The sequence below is a fragment of the Dreissena polymorpha genome, chromosome 5 (assembly GCF_020536995.1).
Source record: "Dreissena polymorpha isolate Duluth1 chromosome 5, UMN_Dpol_1.0, whole genome shotgun sequence".
NCBI lineage: Eukaryota > Metazoa > Mollusca > Bivalvia > Myida > Dreissenidae > Dreissena > Dreissena polymorpha.
Genome location: NC_068359.1, coordinates 60371116 through 60380412, shown reverse-complemented (window position 1 = coordinate 60380412; position 9297 = coordinate 60371116). Strand labels below are relative to the sequence as shown.

The 9297-nt window shown below is 32.6% G+C and overlaps 1 long non-coding RNA gene across 1 annotated transcript; it reads right to left on the bottom strand.

The window, feature by feature from the left end:
• Positions 1–3532: 3532 nt before the first annotated feature.
• On the bottom strand, positions 3533–8201 carry LOC127832332 (uncharacterized). The gene is made up of 4 exons (XR_008026802.1): positions 8165–8201; positions 7683–7715; positions 4990–5034; positions 3533–4590 (listed from the first exon to the last, which is right to left on the bottom strand). It is a non-coding gene; the product is annotated as an uncharacterized LOC127832332 (long non-coding RNA).
• Between the last annotated feature and the right edge of the window lie 1096 nt (positions 8202–9297).

The window sequence follows — 9297 nt, the reverse complement described above, 5'->3', positions numbered from 1 at the left end:
CTGGGACACAGCTCCTTGATAAGCGGCTGCTTCCTTTATCGCAACTCATTGTTACAATCAATAATACGTGTCGCGCTTCGCGCTCTATATGTGGTAGGGATAGTACTTAGGGCCTATGATAAACAACCATAAAAATACATGGATAAAAGATATGTTGTTTGCATTTATTTGTTAATATAAAAAAACGTGTATTTTTTATACAATATTTAAGTGATGTAAGAAATTTTAATTAACGTTGTCACCACGCGGCATTCATTAATTTCAATAAAAAATGTCCAATTGTAGTAAAATGGATTTTAAAATGTCTACAAAAATAAAGCTTTATTATATTTATTAACCTGACTTAAAAAAATTATCATCCGCCGAACTGTTCCGTTCGTGCCGGAACCCGGGATTGAACCGGTGGCTTTTAGATGATTGTTGCGTACACAACTTCAGTCTAACGCTCTCCCAACTGAGCTATTCCGGCTGACATCATTTATGTACTGCTATTTGGTGAAGTTGTGTATAGCGATCGTTATTATATGTCTTTTAATAAACTAATACATTGTACGTTTTCGTACCACTACGCCTTCAAGTTAACTTGCTTGCGAGATAGGTCGTCAAAAATCGTACTACATTGATTCTCCACTAAATAAGCAAATTAGGAAAACCACAAAATAAATATATTTTGATTATGTTTTGTTTTTATACAAAACCAGAAAATTTCGCGTATTTGCCCAGTCCCTGTGATCTTTCTCCTGTGATCAGTTGTGGATCAGTTATTAATTAAAACAATTAGTTTTGCATTATTGGCAATAAATGTTGTAATAAATGTAATAGGCACAAATGCAGTACTTATTTACACTAATTTACACACAAAAATCACAACTATGCAAGATATTCTTAAAACAAAAATATATACATTGATCCGTAAAATAACTTCTTCTCCCATAAGCGAACAAAATGCATTACATACTAGTCGCCGCTCTCCAGAGCAACGCCAATAAAAAAGAAACATATTTTATCTATGCCAATTAGAATATATAAATGGTGGTAACAAGGTAGAAATCTGTCTTTTAGCGCTTTAAAGGGGCCTTTTCACGTTTTGGTAAATTGACGAAATGAAACAAGAAATATCTTTAAAAAGTAAAATAAATAAAATATCTATACGGCGTTGATTGTGGTTGTGGTTGATGAAAGATAGAGTTATATCATTGAGTCAGCAAATGCCTTTTTCTGAACAGTTCTTAGCAGAATCACATGCCAATCAATAATTTGCGCCAGATTTCGTGGTTTATTTCGAATTATGAGATATTATTAACCATATATCTATATATAAAGAACAGAAATACACAAGAAGAATGGAAATTAAATGAAAATATACGAGTCAATGGCACACGCATTAACCGTACATTTTTGAAATATCAATAAGCGCGTTCTTCGAACAGACATGTTGTAGTGGTTTTTCGGACATAGTTATTTGATTCGATTGTTTAAAGTATCGTGAATCATCGCGCTTATGCTTAATAAATTGGTCGCTATGGTGGAATAATTCTTAATAATAAAAACTAGTACTTGTCATGGAATTATTGAAAACAAGATATATCTTTTTTTTAAACAACAGATATACTGCGTTGATTGTGGTTTTGGTGAAAAGTAAAGAGTTCAAAGAATGAGATCAAAGATAGCGAATGTCTTTTTCTGTGCAGTTCTTAGCTGCATCACACACAGTACGGGATGTTACGCGGAGTTTTCGCGGCTTATTTTACACTATTACATATTGCTGGTCATAAACCTATAGATACAAAACAGAAAACCAAAAGAAGAATGGAAGTGAAATTAAAACATATGAGTCAACCGGCCACAGGCGAAGTATCCGTACATATTTTAAACATTTATACGCGCGTTCTTTGAACAAACCTGTTTTAGTGTTTTTTCGGGCATAGATATTTGATTCGATTATTAACAGTATCGAGAATCATCGCGCTCATGCGTGATACATTAGTCAATATGGTGGAATAATTCTTGTTAAATTAATCAAATATCATTTTTATCATGGTTTTGTTGAAAATACATTAAGACTCTATTATTGACATACCATAATTATATCGCTGAATATCTTCATTTAACATAATTCTGGTCTAAAGAAAATTCCAGTTCACCTAGTTCACGCGATAGCGTCTATATTATATAACGATTATTTTACTGGCCGCTAACTGACCCTGACACCTTACGGGTTGGGAATCAGCGTATTAAAGTGAGGCCACGTTTCTACTGCTGGAACGACGGCTTGTTTAAAACTTTATACTTTAACATGTTAAATGTTCAATTTCGAAAACAATTTAAAATGGTTTGGCCAAAACGAATATCAGGATAGGGGAAAACGATATTTTTATGAACTTTAATATACTAGTACACAGACAGGAATATGGAAGTAATAACTAAATATGAGAACATAGCCTTTAAGTACAAACGCTCTGGAGCTGGCAATCCTCTAAAAATAAAAGGTGCACGCACAAACTGTTGAGTTGAGTGTAAAACTGTTCTATCTATCAAGTCTTTTCATAAAATTGTTTCATGCTGAACACGCAGTATTACAGTGTTACAAAGACGCGTTCATATATCCAATGTTCTGGTGGTATGTTCAAATCAGCCAATTGAGTAAATGAAGTGTATTCATTCGTGTCTAGCCGCCGAAAATTTTATTTGAATTTTATTGGACACTTACAAAGGTCAGGTAAGGTCAAAAGTGGCGTTAAACAGCTATGCCGAAAAAGTTGTTTCAGATTCGCAAATTTTCGTTTCCGTTATGATATTTGTGAGGAAACAGTAATACTGAACATTTACCATACTCTATTATAGCCATTATATGCATCTTTTGACGATATAAAAACCTTAAAATTATAAAGCGTTGCAACGCGAAACGATTGAATAATTTGGAAAATTCTGTTGTTGTCGTTTTATTTTGTGAAACTACGAAGATTGCTTATATAAAGTATAAAATACCTCTGTTAAACATACTTGGATGGCCGTGTGGTATTATTGTTTTTTACTCCAGGACTCCAGGGGTCAGTGGTTCGAGCCCTGCTGAGGGTTACTTTTTCTTTCTTATTTTAATTTTATTCTTGATTTTTTACTGGAGTTTTTTTTAGATCCAATGTATAGATTTTTCCATATAAAGCATTTAATGACAAACTTCAAAACACGTCAAAAACTGTGAAAAAGCCCCTTTAAAACTTAAAAATAATCGCATTTGTTAAAATGGACGTATACGTCTAGAAATCCTACTTTCGGTTTTTAAAGCGCTACCGTTTGAAAAATAATAAATTACTTGCTAACTAGGCTATAGATTTAATTTTATCTATGCCATTTAGAACATATATGGTGGTAATAAGGTAGAAATCCGTATTTTTTGCGCTTTAAAACTAAAAAATAATCGCGTTTGTCGAAATTCACGTATACGTATAGAAATCCTACTTTCGATTGTAAAATTAAAAATAATAATAAATAACTTGCTAACTAGGCTAAAGATTTAATGACAATTTTGCACACTTTTAAATTGCATTTATATGTATTGATTAACATGTATTTCATTTCAAGGTGTGTGGCTATAAACACAAAATCATGATGCAAACTGGTGTCAACCTTGGAATAGCCAATGCAAAAAAGTGCGGGGTTTAAAGGGGCCTTTTGGCGTTTTTGTAAATTGGCAAAATTAAAAATAAAATGTTTCAGATCCGTAAATCTTTGTTGAAGTTATGGTATTTGTGAGGAAACAGTAATTATTAACATATACCATGCTCTACAATATCCATAATGCATGTATGCATCTTTTGACGATTTAAAACCCTGAAAATTATAAAGTGTTGCAACGCGAAACGATTGAATAATTTGGAGAGCTCTGTTGGTGTCGTTATATTTTGTGACACTACGAGGATTGCTTATATAAACTTTACATCATTCATTGCATGATCACTGATGGCTGAGTGGACTAAGAGTTAGACTTTTACTCCAGGGGTCAGTGGTTCGAGCCCGGTCAGAGGTAACTTATTTCTTTCTTTAATGTTACTCTTGTTTTTACTGGAGCTTTTAGATCCAATGTTTATATTTATCAATATAAAGCATTCAATGACAAACTTCAATACATGCCAAATCTGTGAAAATGTCCCTTTGACCGGTTGATTGCCAACCAAAATCCCATACATAGCCCAGATTGTATCACAAAACACTCATATGTAAACAAGCATAAACCACAAAGCATCGTTTTTCAAATTTAAAAGCAATAAAAGACACACAAAAATATAACACAACTAATATGCTAAATAGGGTTATGCAGCAACATTGGTTTCGTAGTTTATTGTTAAGACAAGTTGTTTTAATGTATTATTATTTATCACGATCAAATACACAAACAAACCTTAGTGATTATACGTTTCCTCAATACTTATTGATCATCTTGCACTTGCATCTTTGACAGAAAGGGTAATTGAAAAGACAACAAAAAATTAATTTGTTACATAAGGGACATGGTCAAAACCAATGCAAGCACGGTTGTCTTCGAAGCACTTGATAGTTGGCTCCCTTTGTTGCAAGTTGTTGAAGACGGATCTAAAATAAAAGGAGTTGTTGAAGTGGCATTAAAAAGGCCAGTTTGTTATTTCAAATTAGTTACGTTTTAATTTACACTGCAAATAACTACATCCGTTTTATAAAAACTTTTAAAGTGTATTGGCCTTTCTTTGCTAACAATGCCTGGTGATAAAGTGGAAAGTCACTAGACCATGGTCCAAATGACATAAAATATTGCTAATGTTATAACTAACAAAGAAAGAATTGGCATGCGCATGCGTGACCTTTGATCGGTTTGTTGACCAGTAGGACATATTTTAATTTGGACTTCTTTTATTCTTGTTGATGTGTTTAAATGGAAGTTGAATTTACACGAAAAGGCGGTGCAAAACCCATTCCACACTATCACAATAAGAATAATAATGTAAAGTTCCAAACCAGATCTTGTCGATGCCATATCTGTGTCTGTGGTCGACGAACTGCCTGAAAATAACACTAACAATAAATCTCTTTAACATAGATAGATATACGACGTTGTTCTTAATTTGGCTTTTATTGTTGAAAATGTCCGTCAATACACTCGCAGAGATATGACATATATATCTGAAATGTTTTTCGGGTCTTTTCTTTATCGTGTTAAATCCACCAACATTTGAATTTAAACGGATTTTACAATCTTATCGGAGACCCTTGCCCAAGAATGTAAACGATCAACAAAGACTAGGTTTTGTGAGAATAAGCATATACATAAAAACGGTGTGTGTCACAGAGTTGATAATTCCAGATATCAATTTAAATTTTGCTCAGCTAAATGCAATTACTTATGTATGAATATGTTTGCCGAACTTAATAATGTAACGATATGTTGCCTTCATCTCGCATTTTGCCTTGTTGCAAATCTGGATTTAAATTGACAAATACATATTTTACATTTCACAATTTTCTTTGAGGACCTTATCAAAACTTTTTATGCAAAGTGGCTTAGAAACATAATTAGGTTCCGATGTTGACGTTGCAAAAACAACTGTATAATACCGCAAAATGTGGCAAATATATCACAGCAAAATATTCTTAACACAAACCGATACCAACACGTATACTCGTATACAATGCAGAACAAAAAATGCATGAACAAATCCAGAAGATTAGCGTGGATTTTTAAAGAGTCTTTACGCTGAACAGCACAGGAAAGAAAGCCAACTAGATATTATAGTTGAAAACATTTTGACAAGATAGAATGTTTTTCGATATGGCTTAGTTTAGGTATTAAAGCAATTGATCCTACTGCAAACTGCCAGTTATTTATGCATGTGTACTGGCGTGCAATTTCTCCAACATTGTATTTGCTTTAGGTGTTAAACAGGTTTAGAAGGCGACGCCAAAAAAAACGGAAAGCTTGGTTGTTGTTAATCTATAATTCACGGGTAAAGTAACCTTATTCGCAATTAAACTTAAACAATTACCTACTATACCATTATTGTGGATTTTGTTGGTATATTATCGTTACATATATGCGTATATATTATTTACATGAATTGCTATCACGAAATTATGATCAAAGAATTTAAATAAGCAAATATAATTGCACCAATATCCTACCGTTCAAAATACCAGGAGTCATTAGGTAGGGTGGGAATAGAATCCGAAGCGGTATTTATGATACCTATGACATTGTTTCAAAAGCTATAACTTCATCATACGTTTGTCATGGCAACAATCATCCCTCGTTCATAAACCAATCAGATCAAATTGTTAAAACTGCCGCAGTTCGTTTCTTTTAAAATGTTGAGATAAATGTTACCACTCAGCCCTTTTATGACAGTCTTCATTGTTTCTTACTCTGGTACACGACCTTAATTATAAAGAAGGTGAAAGTATACTAAATATTGGATATATGCGACGCAATCCTCTCTAAGAAATAATCTTGATTAATTTAAAAACATGTTATCGGTTATTAAAGACATTCGTTATGTAATTATTTTTTCGACCTTTGATGCATTGACGCTCATAAAGAAATCGTTGTTATGTTTTAAAGTTGCAGACTTAGACAGGAAAGAAAAGCAAAGTAGGGTAACAATAAACCGAACATTCGTCTTAAAAAATCATTGAAAAACAAAAAACTGTGAACAAATTTATTCTTGAAAATCATATGAGTAGCTTTTAAATATCTTAAATGCATTCAGCTTAGAATACAAGTCAAGGACATGTATTGTTATGACGGTTTTACTACAGTTGAAGGTTATCCGTAAAATTGTGTAAAGATTGACATGGGTATACAGGGATTTACATAATAAACAGAACAGGCCATTTCAAACATGGTCTCGACCTGAACTTGCTTGCTTTAGTTGAGGTTCTACGTTTCAAGGGAAAAGTGATCTTAGTGAGATTCGAGTTCTTAATACGTTTTCAAAATCAACAATCGCTGTACATGTATGAATTATGAAAAAAAAGAATGTGAAAACTCACTTTCAGCATGTATATACACATATGTAGGTGTTTTACGTATTGATATCAGTTTTTTTTTTTTTTTTTCGTTTTTCTTTTTGCTTCACTGACCCCACAAATTAAAAACACTGAAAATCGTAAGCCAAATTAGCTTATGATATTACATTATTAATATGTTTCCTATACATTCATAAGGTGCGGATCGGCTTCTAAATGGGTATACGCAGCAGATATATGTCGAATTTGATGTATATTAGTATTTTCACGATATCAAAAAATAATGTCGCTGATATCTTTTAGTATACTAATTGATTGAAATGCATTTGTAAGTTGTATCTGCTTCATGAAATAATTAACTAAAAATGCAAAAAAAACGACACCAAGATTATTGTTTCAAGTTAATGTTACTGAGTTCTAACAAATATTAGCGTATTATAGTTAGATCATGTAAATGATTTTTTTCTCTCAAAATATCATGGTCTTATTTTGCCAACCATGTCTTGTGATAAAATGGAAATGGACTTCGTCATGGTCAAAATGACATTAAGTATTGCATATTTTACATTGAACAAAGAAGGAGGAATTTCGTTTCGCACGCTATAACTTGTGATCGGTTAAATTACTTGTAGAGTTGATTTTTAATAACACAGTATTACAATTTTTATTATTGATGTAGAGCTACAAACCGGATAAGATGGTCTCTGTTGTACCCACATCATCTGAAAATAACATTCAAAAGATTGGAAAAAATACTAATAATAATAGTAGTAATAATAATATAAAGGTACCATCCGGACTGGCTTGTTGGGAACGACTGAAAATTACACACAAAGTTAGAAAGCTGCTTGATGGTTGGAGTCAATCATCCAATCATCTATAGTAGAGTCAATCATCCAATCATCTATAGGAGTCAATCATCCAATCATCTATAGGTCTTAAATCTTCTAAAGACAGTTTGGGTGACAGAAATGGCTCAATATTGTGTTTTGATCGTTTAAATGACAGTGTGTGTTTTTGATCGTTTAAATGGCAGTGCAACGCTTTGAATTTTGACATTTTCTATTGATGTTATTATATGCATGTTAAATAAACACGCAAGTGCCGTGCAACACACTGTGACTTCAAAAAAAAAACAGTATCAAAATAGTAATTGTGTAAAACTACAAACCGATCAGGGTTGTTACCATCTCTGTTGAGTTATCGCCTGAAAATTAACATAAAAAAGCTTATTAATGCATGGTTTAATCTTCAATATTATGCTTCCTTGACACTGCCCAATGACCAATCAGTCCATTTGAGTGTTGAAATTGTTGATATGCAACTGCATGTGCGTTTGATACCTGTGCACATATGATCACTACGAACGGGTATTATTTTTAAGAGGTGAAACGATGTTATTATCATCAGAGAATATTAAAACAAATATACCGGTTATTATATTAAAACAATATCCAACCATCAAATCTTGCGTTTCATTATTCTTGTAGAATTCTTAAAGGGGCCTTTTCACAGATTTTGGCATATTTTGTAGTTTGTCATTAAATGCTTTATATTGATAAATGTAAACATTGGATCTTAAAAGCTCCAGTAAAAAATCAAGAATAAAATTTAAAAAAAAAAAGTAGCCGGTACCAGGGCTCAAACCAGTGACCCCCGGAGTCCTGGAGTAAGTCTGAAGCAAAAACGCATTAGCCCTCTCGGCTATTCCGTCGGATATACACTATGTAAGTATTTTATACCTTATTTAAGCAATCTTCGTAGTTTCGTAAATTTAAACGACAACAACAGAACTCTCCAAATTATTCAATCGTTTCGCGGTGCAAAGCTTTATAATTTTTAGGTTTTCAAATCGTCAAAAGATACATATAATGGCTATATTGGACAATGGAAAATGTTTAGTAATACTGTTTCCTCACAAATATCATAACTAAAACGAAAATTTGCGAATCTGAAACAATTTTTTTCAATTTTGTCAATTTATCAAACCGTGAAAAGATCCCTTTAAAGCAAATATAAATGTATTCGTCGTAACTACGTGTTTTTCATTACTGGTTTATGCTTTATTATGAATGTAAAGTAAGGCTGTTGCTTGGATATAGAATGTTGTAGAGATTGAGTGAAGATATTGTTGGGATTTCGTAACGTTGGCATAATATATTAAAACAATATCCAACCATCAAATCTTGCGTTTCACTATTCCTGTAGAATTCTTAAAGCAAAAATAAATGTATTCGTCGTAACTACGTGTTTTCATTACTGGTTTATGCTTTATTATGACTGTAAAGTAAGGCTGTTGCTTGG